The 16,935-nt window shown below is 39.0% G+C and overlaps 1 non-coding gene across 1 annotated transcript; it reads right to left on the bottom strand.

The window, feature by feature from the left end:
- Positions 1–11,039: 11,039 nt before the first annotated feature.
- Positions 11,040–11,259, bottom strand: LOC116272310. The gene has a single exon (XR_004181017.1). It is a non-coding gene; the product is annotated as a small nucleolar RNA U3 (small nucleolar RNA).
- Positions 11,260–16,935: the final 5,676 nt, after the last annotated feature.

The following is a 16,935-nucleotide window of genomic DNA, read 5'->3' on the forward strand; positions in this document are numbered from 1 at the left end:
TCCTGAGGCAGGAGATCAGAAATAGTAGATTAGAAAGTGGACTCAAGCTGCCACCTGTCCAGGTGGTCAATTAAAAAAATAAGCCACAGTGAAAGTAACAATCAAGTTTTTATTTACTTCCTGTTAAAGTGCAAACAAGAGGCAAAAATGATGCCAACTCCCTAGTGTTCCATTTCTCCCTTGGAAGGGCTCCGGGCAAGGGTCAGATGGATGCAGTGCAGATGAGGGTAGTTCTCACTGCAAAAGAGCCACAAACTAATGGTTTCTTCCTGTTTATAGACCTGTGAGCTGGAGATAAGGAGAGCAGGAAGGGCTAGGAGTGCAAAGGTACTCAGTCAAAGCAGAGAAAAGTGTTTCAGCCAAGACCTAGGCAGAGATGCCTGTAAGTGCCTCAGTTGAAACCCCCAATAAGGAGGTCTCCAAATAGAGATGCTTTAGCTGGGCATGGAGATACATGTGAGCATGGAAGGCTTGAAGGGGTCAGCCTGAGCCTTGACTGTAACTCCCCCCAGAAAACTGCAAGGCCCTGGCTGTGGGGAGGGCAGCTTCTCTCCATGAGGCTTGCAAGCAAAGTTTTGCAATTGCCTATGGTCAGGCATGAAAGAGCAACATAGAATTTTGCTCTGGAGCTAAATTCCTCAAGGACTAAACTGTGAACCAGGAGATAGAGTTCTAGGCTGAATTTTACCAGGTTTTCACTGGGCAAAGTCACCTTTCATTTTTGGGCTTCTGTTTCCTAATTTGTCAAGTAGGCTCTAATTCAATAGCCTCATGCTCAGCCTGTAAAGATCTTTTCAACTCTGATGTATTGCAGTTTTATTTCTGAGAGAAAGTGGTAAGTGTCCATAGGTGACTATCCTGTCACAAGAGTGGTTCTCATGTAAACTGGGAAAAAACAGTTAATGACCACTAGGCAACTGTAGTGAATTCTTATAATTTAATATTGCCTTGGCATCCATTTTGAATGCAGGTTTAACTCTCTCCTACAAGAAGCAGGGCTTAGTCACCCTTGCCACAGTTTCTAGTTCTATACCACACTCAAATTGCTCCAGTAGGTGGCCAGAGATAAGAACTTAGATATATTTCTCCTGTCTAGCAAACTGGGCTCCTGACTTTCCCACTGCTTCCTTTAAACACACTATTAAGGCATTTGCCCATGAATTTAAAGTGACCCACATCCTATTCCCTTATCTTCTCTCCCTCTGCCTCTTTCTTCTTGCCTTGTGTGATTTTGGGGAGACAGTACTGCTCTTCTGACTCATTATGCCTTCATTGCCCAGGCAACTAAAAGTCTTTTAACTTATTTCCTACTGTGGTGGTGGATTGAATGTGCAACTTCCACTTGAAGAACTAGAGGCTACCCCAGGCTGGGTCTTCTCTGGGACACAAAGTTGATTTTTAAACACTAGAGGAACACCAGTCAGGCAGGCGTAACCTAAAAACAGGTCAGACAAGACCCAGGAAGGAATCTGCCAGCATACAGTTTTGCATGTGCGGTACCTCCTAATCACAGGTGGAACAAGTAGTCATTAGGCTGTCTACCAAGTAAAAGAAGTATACCATGAAAGGCACACAGTAAACACCCATGTCCAACTCCCTTTCATTTTCCATTAGGGCATAGTGGCCAGCTCCTTTGCTACTGAGACCCCAGTTTAGTTGGGGGCTCTCAAAACAGCAGCTGCATAACTCTCAGCCTGAGGATGGTGGCAGCTTCCTTATCTTAGAAAACTAGAGAGGTTTTTGAACACCTTTTTGCTTTCTGGAGATTCTCTTTAGCAAATACTAGGTAAAGGTCAAAGGGAGTAACAGCTCCATTAGAGATGATTCTTAGCAAGAGACTTTTTTCTCCAATCTGGCTTGCTAGGCTGTACCATTTGTAATCTGAAGGCAGAAAGCCAATTTGTTATTGTGGGTAGGGTTGCTAAAACACAAAAGCTTCCATAAATGGGGATTTATATTTAGCAGGTCTTCTCAGCAGCAAATTTCACATGGTTTTAGCCATCTGAGATGGAGATAGATAGATGATTAACTGCTCCAAATTAGGTCTGTGGCTTACACAACTTTGGATCCCCAGCCCATAACTTGTAGTATGTAAGAAAATATGTAGAATTCATGTTGTTATCAGTAGCCAGTGATTATTGAGAGCTTACTCTATTTCAGGCATTTTAAATTTATTTTTTACTTGTTTAATCTTCACAACTAACCCTATGAGGTAAACACTATTATCATTCCCATTTTATAAATGAGAAAACTGAGCTACATGACCTACTTGAGATCACATAGATAGTAACTGGCAGAGCCATGATTCAAATCTAAGTGTGTCTGGCTTCAGAGACTACATTCTTAGCCACTACCCAATGCTACCACCTTCAAGTCAGGTTAATTCAGTGAAGGCTGACCACATCCTTGGGTGTGGCAGATAACTACCTAGGTCATGTTATTTGTGAATTGCTACAATATGCAGCCAAGTCAACTTTTAGCATTTCTCTCTCTGTTAGACTTTAAAAGTGGATTCATACATAGTTTGATAAAGATATGTAATTTTCCATAGAAACAAATAACCTGGGCCAATGTGCCTGTATATTTATTAATGTCCTTTTTTTCCTTCCAAGGTTCCATGCAATGGGATGGTCCAGGTTCAATGACACAATCTTGATAGGTCAAGAGTGTAAGATTCAGCTTTGAAATATGACCACTGAAAGACCTTAATGATACCCAAAGGTACAATACTAGGGAAATTGGCTACTTTTGTGCTAGAAATATATTAATAGTAATTTGTCATACAAATTACTATTAATTTGTCTGTCAGGATAAAAAGGCTGTTCTAGGTGTTGAGTGTGGGTGGAACAGAGCAGCCCTCTATGGATATGTGTGCATCATGTACAGGAGGAGATGAGATAAATCTGTACTTTCTCCAATCTTTGTCTCTTTGTTTGGATCTGTGCTTAATTACAATGTGGGAAACTAAGGTAGGTTAGACAAATTTCTAGGGCATGGTATTTTTAGAAGTTTATTGTTAAAGTGCCAGTGCCCTTTGGGAAAGGTGTTAGACGTCATTGGTTCCTTAGCTGTAGCTATATACTAAGGTGGAATCTGAGGAAGCCCCAGTTTATTCAATTTTACTCTGAGCTTAAATCTGAAACATGGGATAGAAGAGTGAGGGGCCCTATTTAGGGGGTGATGGGATGGCAGAGATGGAGGGTAAGGTTAATGCTTGGGTTCTGGGTAACTGAGGGAGATAGTACCTCTAACTTTTGGGGAGAGGCAGAGGCAGGCAAGAGAGTCAAAAACTGGCTTTACCTCTCTTTAATTCACAGCCTGACTCAGAGCACCTCTATCTTGACAGGGACAGAATTTCTGAAAAGCCAGTTGGTTTTGCTTTTTTAGCATTGATTATTCCTCCTCACCTCAAATACGCTGCTACTTGAATTCTGAACAGTGATACAAGGAGCCATAGTCGAATGCTCAGCAGTCTGAACAAAGTCCATAGAAAGTTCTCTAAATAAATCTAAGACTTCATAGTGAGAAAAGAAAGTGCTTGCTTTCAGAATGTTTTTCTAATTTCAGAAACACAAAACAACACTTCCCTCACAGTGGGAATTAATTGGTTAATGAATTCATTTTACAAAAGATTTCATCAAGGTGTTCTTAAATAAGAACTCTGGTAATGGAAAAATATGCTTCCAGAAAATTGAGAAAATACGGTGCAACAGAAAGATCACGGGCTTTGGAAAGCGACAACCCTACTTTGTAGTCTTGGCTCTTCCACTTACTACCTGTGTGGTCTTGGGCAAGTTACTTAATTTTGCTTTGCCTCAGTTTCAGTTCTCTGATCTATAACATAAGGATGATAACAATATAAAACTCTGCTTCAGAGTTGTGAAGCTTTAGTATGATAACATATGTAAAGTGCATAATACAGTTCCTGGAACATAGATTTTGGAAAATCCTAGTTCCATTCCTTCTCCTGGATGGAAGAGGCTACATTGGGGTACAAATTCTAGAGGGACAGGAGCCACAACCTATGAAATATTGATCCTAATGAAGATATAGCAGCACCAAAAACATGATGCAATTCTGTAAGCAAAGATGATACAGTCTCTACAAATGGCTTGTGCACAATGTCTCAGATAGCAACTTTCTGCAGTGCCTGGAAGAATGGGATGGACACCAAAACATGATGGCAGCATCAAATGCAGTTGGCACTGGCGCTCTAATCACTATCAAATATGGCAAAAGGCCCTTCAGTATGCTCCTACAGAGCCATTCTTGTGCACCAAGAAAGTGGCTACTTAGTTGGGTGAGATTTTCAATGTGAGTTGTCACTAGCAGTTGGGGAAAAGTTCCCATTCCCAGCCAAGACTACAGTACCACAGTACCATTTTAGCTATTCAAACAGAGAAAAAATAAGCACTTATAAATGTTGGAGAGGATGTGGAGAAAATACACTTATATACACTGCTTGTAGGAACATAAATAGGCACAACCCTTCGGAAGATAGTTTGACAGCTTCTATAAAATATTAAAACAGACCTTTGCATCCACTCAGCACTTCCACTTCTATGTATATGTGCCAGAAACATACCGCTATGTGCATTTGGAGACATACAAAAGCTGATTATTGGATAGTTAGTTGTAATAGATTGACTGTAGAATGGTTAAGCATTAAAGCACATTCATGTGATAATTATACAGCCATTTAAAAATTAAGTGTATTAGGTGCAGAAACATGGAAGTATTCCAGTGATTCATTGTTGAGATATAAAATCAAGTTACAGTAGAGTACATGATATCAATTTTAATACCCAAATGGTATATACTTACATTTGCATTAAAAAAATCTGGAAGGATATGAGTGTTGGTAGTGGGGGGAGATTTGAAGGGTCACATTACCTATTCAATTTCTAGATGTCTGCATTACTTGCAATTATTTAGATGAAAATGTTTTACTGTTGAAAGCTTTTAAGTAAATCATAAAATAATAAAACAAATGTAAGTAATAGATTGGCTTAATCATTTCTAGCCCACATGTGCTTTTACTCAGTTTTCAGATGTTAAGATAGTAATAGTAGCTAGCATTCATTAAATACTTATGTACCAGGCAATATTTTAAGTTCTTTACTAATAAATCTTCATGTATACTTATCTTCACATTATACCTATAAAATCTTCACAAGATCCTTATGAGTTAGAAACTATTTCCACTCACATTTTTGTGGATCAGAAAACAGAATCTCAGAGAAGTTCAATATCACATTAAATCCCATACATCTTGTAAGTATTCATCTGGTATTTGAAGCCAGAGGGCATGGCTTCAGAGCCAGTATGCTTAAGAAGTATTTCATAATGTCACTCAGATGAAAGTGGTAGACTACACCAGTCTATATTCTAAGAAGTTGAGAGACTGCTTGGGCAGATTATTGCTCTCGCTCTCTCTCTCTCTCTCTCTCACACACACACACACACACACAGAGAGAGAGGAATACACATGAAAAATACAATACAGGCTGTGCACAGTGGCTCACACCTGTAATCCCAGCACTTTGGGAGGCTGAGGCGGGCAGATCACGAGGTCAAGAGATCGAGACCATCCTGGCCAATATGGTGAAACCCCGTCTCTACTAAAAATACAAAAATTAGCTGGGTGTGTGTGGTGGCAGGTGCCTGTAGTCCCAGCTACTCAGGAAGCTTAGGCAGGAGAATCTCTTGAACCTGGGAGGCAGAGGTTGCAGTGAGCCAAGATTGCGCCACTGCACAATCTGCACTCCAACCTGGGTGACAGAGCAAGAGTCTGTCTCAAAAAAAAAAAAAAAAAAAAAAAGCAATACAAAGGTATGTACTATAGAGTGCTAAAGAGATTGAATGCTACAGGAAGCATCTAGGAGAAAGGATGGTCATTGTAGGCTCAGGAAATCATGATCCATACTTGGAGTTGAACCTACAGCCCTCCTTTTCACCTGGTTCTTCTTGAGGCCAAGAATATGCTTAGTGGAAAAGTTGACAAGGGTACTGTAACAACTTGCAGCTAAAGAATGAAACAAAGCCTATAAACCTATCCAGACCCCTGCATATATGTTACTTCTCATAGTAGAGCTTAGGCAGTGCAGCAGCCCTGAACCCAACCATGGTAACTGAAGTAGGTCTATTAGCCTGTACTGCAGTGAGATCTGCAGAGTAGGCCAGGAGAGCCATTGTAGCATTTTCTGCCTCAGCCTCATCTCTCATTAATATGGAGGAATTCCAATCTAAGATTACATGAAACATCACAACCAGAAGTCTTTTGATACTCTCTATTCACTCTTTTTATAAATGAAGAAACTGAAGCTCAGAAAACTGAATTAACTTGTTCAAGATCACATTGCTATTTTGGTAACATATATGGCAGAATATTACTTTCCTTTGAAGCAAAACATATCTTTTGGCTAAAGGATTTCTTTTGCCTTGTGATTTAGAAAAAGGATTTGGGGGCTTTCATATAGGATTTACTTTCTCCCTCTTTCTCTCTCTAAATACACACATACGCATGCACACACACACAAACACACATACATATACAACAATTTCACTTCTTAATGTTTTTGTTTGTGCTTTTCACTGTAGGTTACCTACCCTCCATATAACATATGGGTGAAATTTGGGTCAGACCTTTTATCTCTAAATATGAAGGGGAAGGGGAAAATGTTTGTTCTTCCCAGTCACCACTTTTCAAAGGGTATCATTATCATGGCCAGAGAATAAATAATGGGACTTCTAATAGAATCCTGAGTACTGGCCCAAGTTTTTAGAGATGGCATTTCACGTGCTTTCTTGGAGGACACAGAGTTAGTACCTCTGAGACATGATCAATTATAAAGGGCCAGGGTTAGAGTTACATAACAGGCCAGCCTACAGGAAAAACTTTATAAAATAGGGGGATGGAAAAAAATGTGCTGTGCCATTGCATAATAATCTTGTGAAAAACAAAATGCCTTATTCATTTTAATATAAACACTGGAAAAAAATGTTGAGTCTTCACTCTGTCTAATCACATGCAGGGCTTTGCAATAAAAGTGAGGCTGCTTTTCCCCCCTAATAAGCACAAAATCAGTCTTCAAAAGCAACATATTTTATTGCACCTATTCTTGGCTCTTCAACCTCCCAATTTATAAATGAATTTTTCCTAAGTTGGGTGGAGGGGTGGGGAAGAGCAGATCAGGACTCATTAGGTGTCTATAGCTTTCTGAGCTATGTGTCATGGGGCTGTGTTCAAAGTCCTTCCCAGTTCAATAGTAGCATCTATGCTCTCGGGGCCTTTATCCTCAGGCCCAGAAAGGTTAATTTGAGGGTTTATTCATGCAGGGTGTATGCACACAAAAAGGTATGGCAAAAAAGTTTCTTGATGCAACTCTGCTTTGGATAAGCTCTGACCCTTGGCAAAATGGTTATCCATGCTTATTTTAGGCCCAACCAAGCCCATCATTCCTTGATCATCTCTGGGATATTTCATACCTGCCTACACATAAAATCTCATCCTTAAATTTTATTTCCCCATCCAAATACCCAAACAATATCCTGTCTCTTCTTCCTTTATGCTGAAAGAGCTCTTGCATTTAGCCTACTTCTTGTTCTAAAATGTTTTTAAGGTGAATTCTTCCAAGAAACATTTCTTAGCACCCCTCCCATAGGCCTTGCCTTCCAATATAGATCTAGATGTTTCTCTTCAGGATTATCTTGATACACCTTGCTTTATCTGTCATCATCTACTTACATGGCTTTCTTACCCCATTCTCAGAATGCTCAAGGATAGGGAACAGGTATACTTTGGTTCTGTATCTGCATCAGGTGGCACAGTGCTTGGCCCAGAGAAAGGGCTCAGACAGCCATGCCTTAAATCAAACTAAGTGCTGCTTTACCTGATATCATGAAATAAGAGGGAGCAGTAATAAGATAATTAGGAAAACGCCCCCAGTAGAGTAGATTTTGAGAAGTAGCTGTATTCAAAGAGCCTAAAAGCAAAAAATATGGAGGCCGTAAGTTGCAGCAGAACTGCAATCAGGGATAAAGAGCTTGAATCTGTGACCTGGACATATTTACCTTCAGTTTGTGTCCTTAGAGCCAACCATTGCCAGGATTATTTCCTCAGAGAGGTGTCTTCATTGAGTCATGTTTATAACTTATTTACCTAAGTTGAGTTGTATTTCATGGGTAGTTTACCTAGTCCAGAGACTCTCAGTAACATTCAGGAAACACTATGTACCCATGATGAGCAGCAAGAAACAGCTGGCTTGATTGATAGAGCTGCTTATTTGCTGATCAGGAAGGCAGGTGGTACCGGGCCAGGACCTGCTATCATTATTATGGAAAAAGAAATAGCTTTGTTTCAGTAGAAGCTCTACTAGTCAAGGTGGTATTAAAAAATGAGGAATGAGGGCTTTTCTAAGATAAAGAATGTCAATGCAAATGGAGAGGAGGAATAGGAGTGTGCGGTTGGGGAAGAGAGAAAAATTACTTGATACCTATAAATTAGAATTGCATCTTAAAATAATAGCAAATACTTACGAAGTATTTACTCTGTGCCAAATAAGATATAAGGACGATCTTATTGAATTCTCACCACCACCTTATGATGTAGTTCTATTATAAACTTGTTTTATACATGAAAATAACAGGGCTTATGTAAGTGAAGTGACTTACCAAACATCACAGAATTGATAAGTGGCAGAAATGGGAATTTAAACTTAATTTGATTCAGAAGTTCAGTTTTTTTCCTCTAATTAAAGGTACGATATACATGAAGTAAAAGGCACAAATCTGAATGGTACAGCTGTATAACATTTTACTTATATATGTAGCTACATGATCACCACCCTGGGTCAAAATATAGAACACTTACAACATCCCAGCAAGTTCCATCGCACTCCTTCCCCATCAATACTGCCTGCCCTCCACACACACATACACGCACAAACAGATAATCACTGTTCTGACTTACATCACCATCTGTGAGTGGCTCTCACATTGTAGATCCCGAACCAATAGCATCAGCATTATCTGGGAACTTATTAGAAACACAAATTCTCTTTGTTATTTACCCATTAGTCATTCAGGAGCAGGTTGTTCAGTTTCCATGTAGTTGTGCAGTTTTGAGTGAGTTTCTTAATCCTGAGTTCTAATTTGACTGCACTGTGGTCTGAGAGACAGTTTGTTGTGAACACTTGGACACAGGGCAGGGAACATCGCATACTGGGGCCTATCATGGGGTGGGGTCTGGGAGAGGGATAGCATTAGGAGAAATACCTAATGTAAATGACGAGTTAATGGGTGCAGCACACCAACATGGCACGTGCATAACTATGTAACAAACCTGCACATTGTGCACATGTACCCTAGAACTTAAAGTATGTATATATATATAAAAGATATCACCTAGCCCAATAATAGCCAAGAAAACTTATAATAATAATAATACTAAAGGGAACTTGGACTACCAGATGTTAAACAGTGTTAAATAATGTAAAACTAGAAAGAAAAGACAGATATATTAAAAAAAAAAATTCTCAGCTCCCACCCCAGAACAACTGAATAGGAAACTCTGTGAGCAGGGCCCAGAAAATTGTGTTTTAACAAGCTCTCCAGGTGAAACTGTTGCACAACTGAGTATGAGAACTGCTGCATAGAGCAGTTCTGCATGTTTTAGAAATTCATATACATCAGTAGAATCATATAATATGTACCTTTTTGTATCTGGCCTTTTTTCTCAGCAAAATGTGAAATTTATTCACATTATTACATGTATTAAGTTGATGCAAAGCTGATTATTGTGTTTTTTGCCATTACTTTGGCAAAAACTGCACTTAACTTCCTTTTGCACCAACCTAAATATCAGTAATTTTTTTTTTTTTTTTTTTTTTGAGGCAGAGTGTTATTCTGTCGCCAGGCTGGAGTGCAGTGGCGCATCTTGGCTCACTGCAACCTCGGACTCCCTGGTTCAAGTGATTCTCTCGCCTCAGCCTCCAGAGTAACTGGGATTACAGGCACGCGCCACCACGCCCAGCTAATTTTTTTCTTTTTTTTTCTTTTTCTTTCTTTTTTTTTTTTTTTAGTAGACACGGGATTTCAACATGTTGGCCAAGATGGTCTCGATCTCCTGACCTTGTGATCTGCCCACCTCGGCCTTCCAAAGTGCTGGGATTACAGGTGTGAGCCACTGCGCCCAGCCAATTATTTCATTTTAAATTGCTGATTAGCAATCCATTGTATGAATATACAATGTTGTCTCTCTGAGAGATCATCAGTGGAACTTTTGTTAAGGGAAGTATGTTTTCTTACTTTTTTATTTATGGCAAATAAAATTGTGGAATCACAAAATTAAGGCCCAAGTTATGCAAGGGAACAGATCATTATGTCATAATTTCAGAAAGGCAATGCAGCCCTCACAACAAAATCTTTCTTACTTGCTTCCTAATACCAGAAATTTATTTAATAGGGAGCCAAGACTTTTATTCCATAATAAGCATTAATATTTAAAAGGCATGTGTGTATTCCAAAAATAAAAAAAATTTAAAATTATACTGAAGTGTTAATGACCTATATTTTCCTGACAGTAGAGTATGTATGCTATCATTTACTTATCCAAATCCTCAACTGACATTAATAATCAATCATGCTACTTTTATATTTTGATTTCCAATGGAATCTCAGGATTCCTCTCATCAAATTATCCCAGGCAGGAACTATCAATCCATTACAGCTGACATACCATCTCTGGCTTAATTCTGTGTGTGTGTGTGTGTGTGTGTGTGTGTGTGTGTGAGAGAGAGAGAGAGGGAGAGAGGGAAAGAGGGAGAGAGGAAGGAGGAGAGAAGAGAGAGACTTTGGTGGGGCTTAGAACTAGAGAGAGGGGATGTATGGATCAAAAGGAGAAGCAAAGTCACATTTTCTCCTGCAATTACATTTGAAAGTCTATGAGGTTTGGGTAGCCAGGATGCAGTAAATTCCTTTCTTTTTCTTTTCTTTTCTTTTTCTTTTTCTTTTTTTTACTTTTAATAACATAAACAGGAGCCACTCAGAAAGCATCCTCTCCTCTTACTCTCTCAGAGAAAGAGAACAATCATCATCAATGGCAAATGGCAGTTGCATTGAGGCAACACACTGCCTAGGGCCGGCTTTATGCTCAGGAGAGAACACTGCACCTCCTCCTCGTGGTTTCTGGTGCTCTACACATTCAGATTAACTCCTCTAGTAATAAGCTATAGAAATGATCCCTGAAAGTATAGCCTTAGTAAATTATTAGTTAACTGAAGCTATGAGATCAATGTAGTAACAACAAACAATGACAACAACAACTATTACTACTACTACTTTTACTGAGAGCTTTGTGTTGGGCTTTATGGCCAGTGATTCACCTGAATTGTCTCATTTAATCCTCAAAACCATTCCAGGCCAATATTATTATTCCCATTTTAAATATTAAATTGATGTTTAGATGGGTACCCAAATCCACATGAAAGAACTGAGATCCAAGTCCAGGTTATCTGATTTTATATCCCGAGTTCTTTCGAAACCACTACTCTTTACTGACCCTGAGATAACTGGATTTCTTTAAGGCTACATAGAAGCCCTTCCCAACCCTTATGAAAAGTGTCTGAGTCCACTTTCCTGCCCTAATAAGAATATAGCGACCACCACTGAAGATCTTAAGGTTATCATTCTTACCATCAGTGGTAACATGATAGAATGATTAATATAATAGAACTGTCAGTGGCACGGGTGTAAGAAATTAGGTATAGGTGATTCATCTCCCCCATGGTGTCTTCTCCCCTCTTTAGTTCTAAATACCGTATGGCTACAAAAACACGCACACTCAGAGTTAAATTTTGAATTATGTATGAAACTAAATGTATCAATAAATTTATCAAACATGTAACACATGTCTACTATGTACCATGTATTAGACTTAAAGCTCCAGGAGAGCAAAGACCCATCTTGTTCTCTTCAATATTCCCATCACCGTACACCTGGGAAAATGTAGGTGCTCAACAAATATTTTTTGAATGGATGGAGGGATGAATGTATAAATGTATGCACAACTGCCATTATACTGAACTATGGCATAGGTGCTTGATGTCTAATGTTGGTAATTTGCCTAAAATGGTGGTGTTAGTACAGGGATCTTGTGCGATGGGTAAAAGTTTTATGTTTCTGCCTATTAGACATCTGGAATTACTGTGAACAATATGTAAGGAATAAACAAAATTTGGTTTTCTATGTGTATCTGATATTTTCCCCTGATAACTTAATGGTTAAGGTTTTATTTTCAACAGAAGCTTGCTTCCTTTTTTAGAAAAGCTGAATATATTAACATTGACAGGATAATATAAATACTGTGTCCTTTGTGATTTTTACATTGGATGCTACATTTTTTAAAATGCAAAATAACAAAAGGAGGAATGGAATTCCCAACCATCCATTGCATGGTTAAAATGCATTACGTAGTAAGGTAGCCTTTTTCAAAAATAAGTCAGCGTTGGTTCAGTATTGAGAAAATGCTTCAGTGGTTTTATAAAATTGAAAGTAGCACGTTCCTAATCTAGTGAAAGTGAACTTTCAAATATGTCTCATTTTCTCCTGAAATTATGCACAGAACCTGGGACAATGGCAAGCAACTTACCCAAGCATATTTCTATGGTAGCTCAGATTTCCTATTTTTCTGCCTCACACCAAAGCAGTACAAATGGCACACTTGCAAAGTTGGAATGGTGCCCATGTCCACTCAGCATCAAATGCAATTGGTTGCTGTTGAGCAGGAACTAGGAGGCTTACATTGCTCATAAGAACAGTGCCAGTCACTCAATTGGAACCACCCTTTAGGCCCAGATGGGTGAAGCAGATTATTTTTCCTTAAAGGGTAAAGGGAATGATGAACATATTTCTTGCTATCTCTTGCAGCCCCAGAGTGAAAATCATCTGTGAGGAAGGTCACAAATACCAATACAAACTTTTCCTTTTGGTTCATATTATACATTCTAGGATTATGTTCCAAGAAATGTTACCAACAATAACAATCAAGGGCTTGTGTTCCAGAGTGACACCATGATTTGGAAGAGGAATTCAGGTGGGTTTTTTGATAGTTTATAGGTAATGATTGCTGTGGTGCCCAGGTATGAAGATATTTGATTATATCAGTCCTAAAGCTGATCTTTTGAAAGATTTTGACAGCTTGTTGAATTCTTTTAACCAAGTCCAAATTTCTTAGTTTTCTATTGCTACTATAACAAACTGCCACAAACTTACTGGCTTACAACAACACTAATGTACAGTTCTGAAGGAAAGAAGTCTTTGAAGTCAAGGCATCTATAATGCTATGTTACTTTTAAAACTCTGGGAGAGAGTTTTTGCCTTTTCATTCTTCTAGAGGTCACCTGCATACCTTTGCTTATAGTCCCTTCCTCCATTTCCAAAGCACATTACTTCAACCTCTGTTTTTGTAGTCACATCTCATTTTTCTGTTTTTGACCTTCTTGACTCCCTTTTCTAAGGACCCTTGTAATCACTTGGGGCCCAACTGAATAATGCAGGATAATCTACCCATCTCAAAATCTTTAAGTTAATCACATCTGAAAAAATGCCTTTTGCCATGTAGGGTAACATATTTATATGGCTTAGGACGTAGACATCTTTGATGGGCCATTATTCTGTCTACCATACCAATCTATCTGTAATAATACAATGCTTTACACTTACAGTTAAGGCACTTGCGTCCATGAGGCCAAAACTGCTTGCCTGATGTTCATAAGTACCATTCTTATAAGTATATAATAAGATTATCAAGGGTTTACCATTTAATCCTAATAACTATATTAGGTAGAAATTATTATAATCCTCATTATGAAGATGCAGTTGTGGAGCTCAGAGAAATTAATAAACTTTTCTAAGTTCACAGAGCTAGTGAGTGTCAAAGCTAGGACTCAAATCCAGGTGTTACTCTAAAGCCCATGAAATTTCTTTCTTTTTTTTTTTTTTTTTTGAGACGGAGTCTTGCTCTGTCACCCAGGCTGGAGTGCAGTGGCTGGATCTCAGCTCACTGCAAGCTCCGCCTCCTGGGTTCACGCCATTCTCCTGCCTCAGCCTCCTGAGTAGCTGGGACTACAGGCGCCCGCCACCTCGCCCGGCTAGTTTTTTTGTATTTTTTAGTAGAGACGGGATTTCACCGTGTTAGCCAGGATGGTCTCGATCTCCTGACCTCGTGATCCGCCCGTCTTGGCCTCCCAAAGTGCTGGGATTACAGGCTTGAGCCACTGTGCCCGGCCTGCCCATGAAACTTCTAGTTCTTTACTCTGCCTTATTAGTTTTTTGTTGAGTTTATTTGCTTCGCTTTCTGGCCATAGTATATACCTAAACCTTGTCCATTAATACCACAATTGGGTTGCTTTGGGCCACATGTGGCTAAGTCAGGGCAAATTCAACATTGCCACTGCGAGTACAATTCTGTTTAATTCAAGAAACATTTATTGAGAATCAATATATGCTCTACCCAGTGCAAGGCCCATGCCTCACTAATGGTGATGACTCATTTGAGCCATATTGATATGTTATATTACTGCCAGAGAATTAGGCTGCAGCCAAACTACTCCATGGTTATCTCTCAGGATGAAAGAGAGCAGATACCTCTTGAGCAGTTCAGTATAAAGGCCATGCCTTGCCACTGGGAAATTGTCAAGTTTTATAAGCTCCTTTAACACTGAAATCCATCTACCTCCAGGAGATAAGAGATAGTTTTCTGCATTTTTTAACCGTTCAAAAGATAGTCCCTAAGATAAGCAGTGTCCCTGGGCTTATGAAGGTAGAAATACAGCTGTGGACCATTGCAGGCTGGTTTACCCAAAGTTAACATGACTATATTTGAAATTTTTCCTTCTACATTTCTGTTAATATTATATGACTTTATCTTTTCAGGGATAGTGGAAAGTCAAACCCAAAGATGATGCTAAGGTGATATTAATCTGATTGTTATGTTGGCCAATGAATGCATTACTCTTTCAGAAGCCACCCTTTAAGCAATCCATCTCAGGCTTTGTAACTCCCCCACATTTCATACACCACCTTGCCCAGATGCTCTATATCCTTTTATACTCTAAGCTCAAACTGATTGCTCTTGTGTCTCAGTGCCCCATGAAGCTTTATTTTTTATAGTTATAATAAACATTTATCATTATTAAAATATATAACTTTGTTATCCCTCCAAAATAATGATTTTACCTGTTAAAGGATCAATGGAGAGTATATTAGTCAGGGTTCCCTAGAGGGACGGAACTAATAGGATGGATATATATATATATATAACAAGGTCCCACAATAGACTGTCCCAAGCTTGAGGAGCAAGGAGAGTCAGTCCGAGTCTCAAAACTGAAGAACTTGGAGTCTGATGTTTGAGGGCACGAAGCATCCAGCACCAGAGAAAGATGTAGGTTAGGACACTAGGCCAGTCTCGCCTCTTCACGTTTTTCTGCCTGCTTTATATTCGCTGGCAGCTGATTAGATTGTGCCCACCAGATTAAGGGTAGGTCTGCCTTCCCCAGCCCACTGATTCAAATGTTAATCTCCTTTGGCAACACCCACATGGACACATCCAGGATCAATACTCTGCATCCTTTAATCCAATCAAGTTGACATTCAGTATTATCCATCACGGGGGGGGGGGGGGGGGAGAGAGAGAGAGATTGAGATTGAGATTGAGATTGATTAAGATTCAAATATCTCGCTCCTGGAATTTTTTTTTTCCTTTCCTCCTGAATCTGCTCCTTTATCAGAACTTCTTATTTTGCCATATTCTCTTAATATTCCAAATACAGAGTAGACTCAGGAGCTGCTTTTTCTCCGTTTATCAAAAGTTACCTAGATAAACTATTGATTTTTGGTTTAGTTTTACACTTTTAAAAATGTTAATATGTGTCAGGCATTTTGCTAGGTTCTAGAGAGACAAAAGAAATCAGACAAATCTCATAACCTGGCGGAGCTTTTAGATTAAGAAGAAATAGATATAGTAACAGAATGTTTTGGTGTGTCTCAGTATAGACAAATACACATAAAGCTATGGAAGATTAGAATTCTTGATAAGCTAACTTATTTTGGTGGATGTATACACTGTCATTGGGCAAAAAATTGTCTTATCGCCTTTCTTTTCCAGGTGTGTGGTCCCACCCTGATTCAAACTTGGATCAACTTAATCTCAGACTGTATTACAATAGTCTCCCAGCTAATTTTCATGTTTCTTCTCTGGTGTTTTAATTTCCCTACTATCCATTGGCCCTTTTCATCCTCTACACTGAACAGATTAATCTTATGAATTAAATTAAATATTTATTTGAAAAAATCATTAACTGTCTCTCCACTTACCTCTCCCAGTTCTGAAATCTTCATTGACTTTCTACTGCTTTCAAGATAAAATATACAGCCCTTCATCTGGCATTTAGTACTCTCCATAATGCAGTCTTCATCCATGGGCTCAGCCCCATCTCCTGTAATTTCTGCCATAACCAACTTTCTACTCAAATTAAATCTGTGTGTAATTGCTCAAGATTTCAGATATATTCTGCCTCTGTAATTTGCTCACATGACTCTTGTCAGAATGTTTTCATCTATCTAATCCCTAGGCAGAACTAAGTCTCACTCTTCCCTCAAGAACTAGCTCAAGTCCCATATCCTCTATAGATCCTTCCTAGTCCACCACATCCCTCTGTGATCATGGCTTTCTCCAACAGACTTCAGTCACCTAGCCTTTATCATTTGCATATGTAATCCTCTCCTGCACTTACTCATGATGTACAATTCCAGTCTCTCTTACTGGGCAATAATCCTGTTATGGACAGGGACTCTGTATTGTGCCCTTAGTATCTCCAGAGTTTAATTAGCTCGGAAGATTTTTATGATGATTGTAATGAGTCAGCCATTGGTATA

This window comes from Papio anubis, chromosome X (assembly GCF_008728515.1).
Source record: "Papio anubis isolate 15944 chromosome X, Panubis1.0, whole genome shotgun sequence".
Taxonomy (NCBI): Eukaryota; Metazoa; Chordata; class Mammalia; order Primates; family Cercopithecidae; genus Papio; species Papio anubis.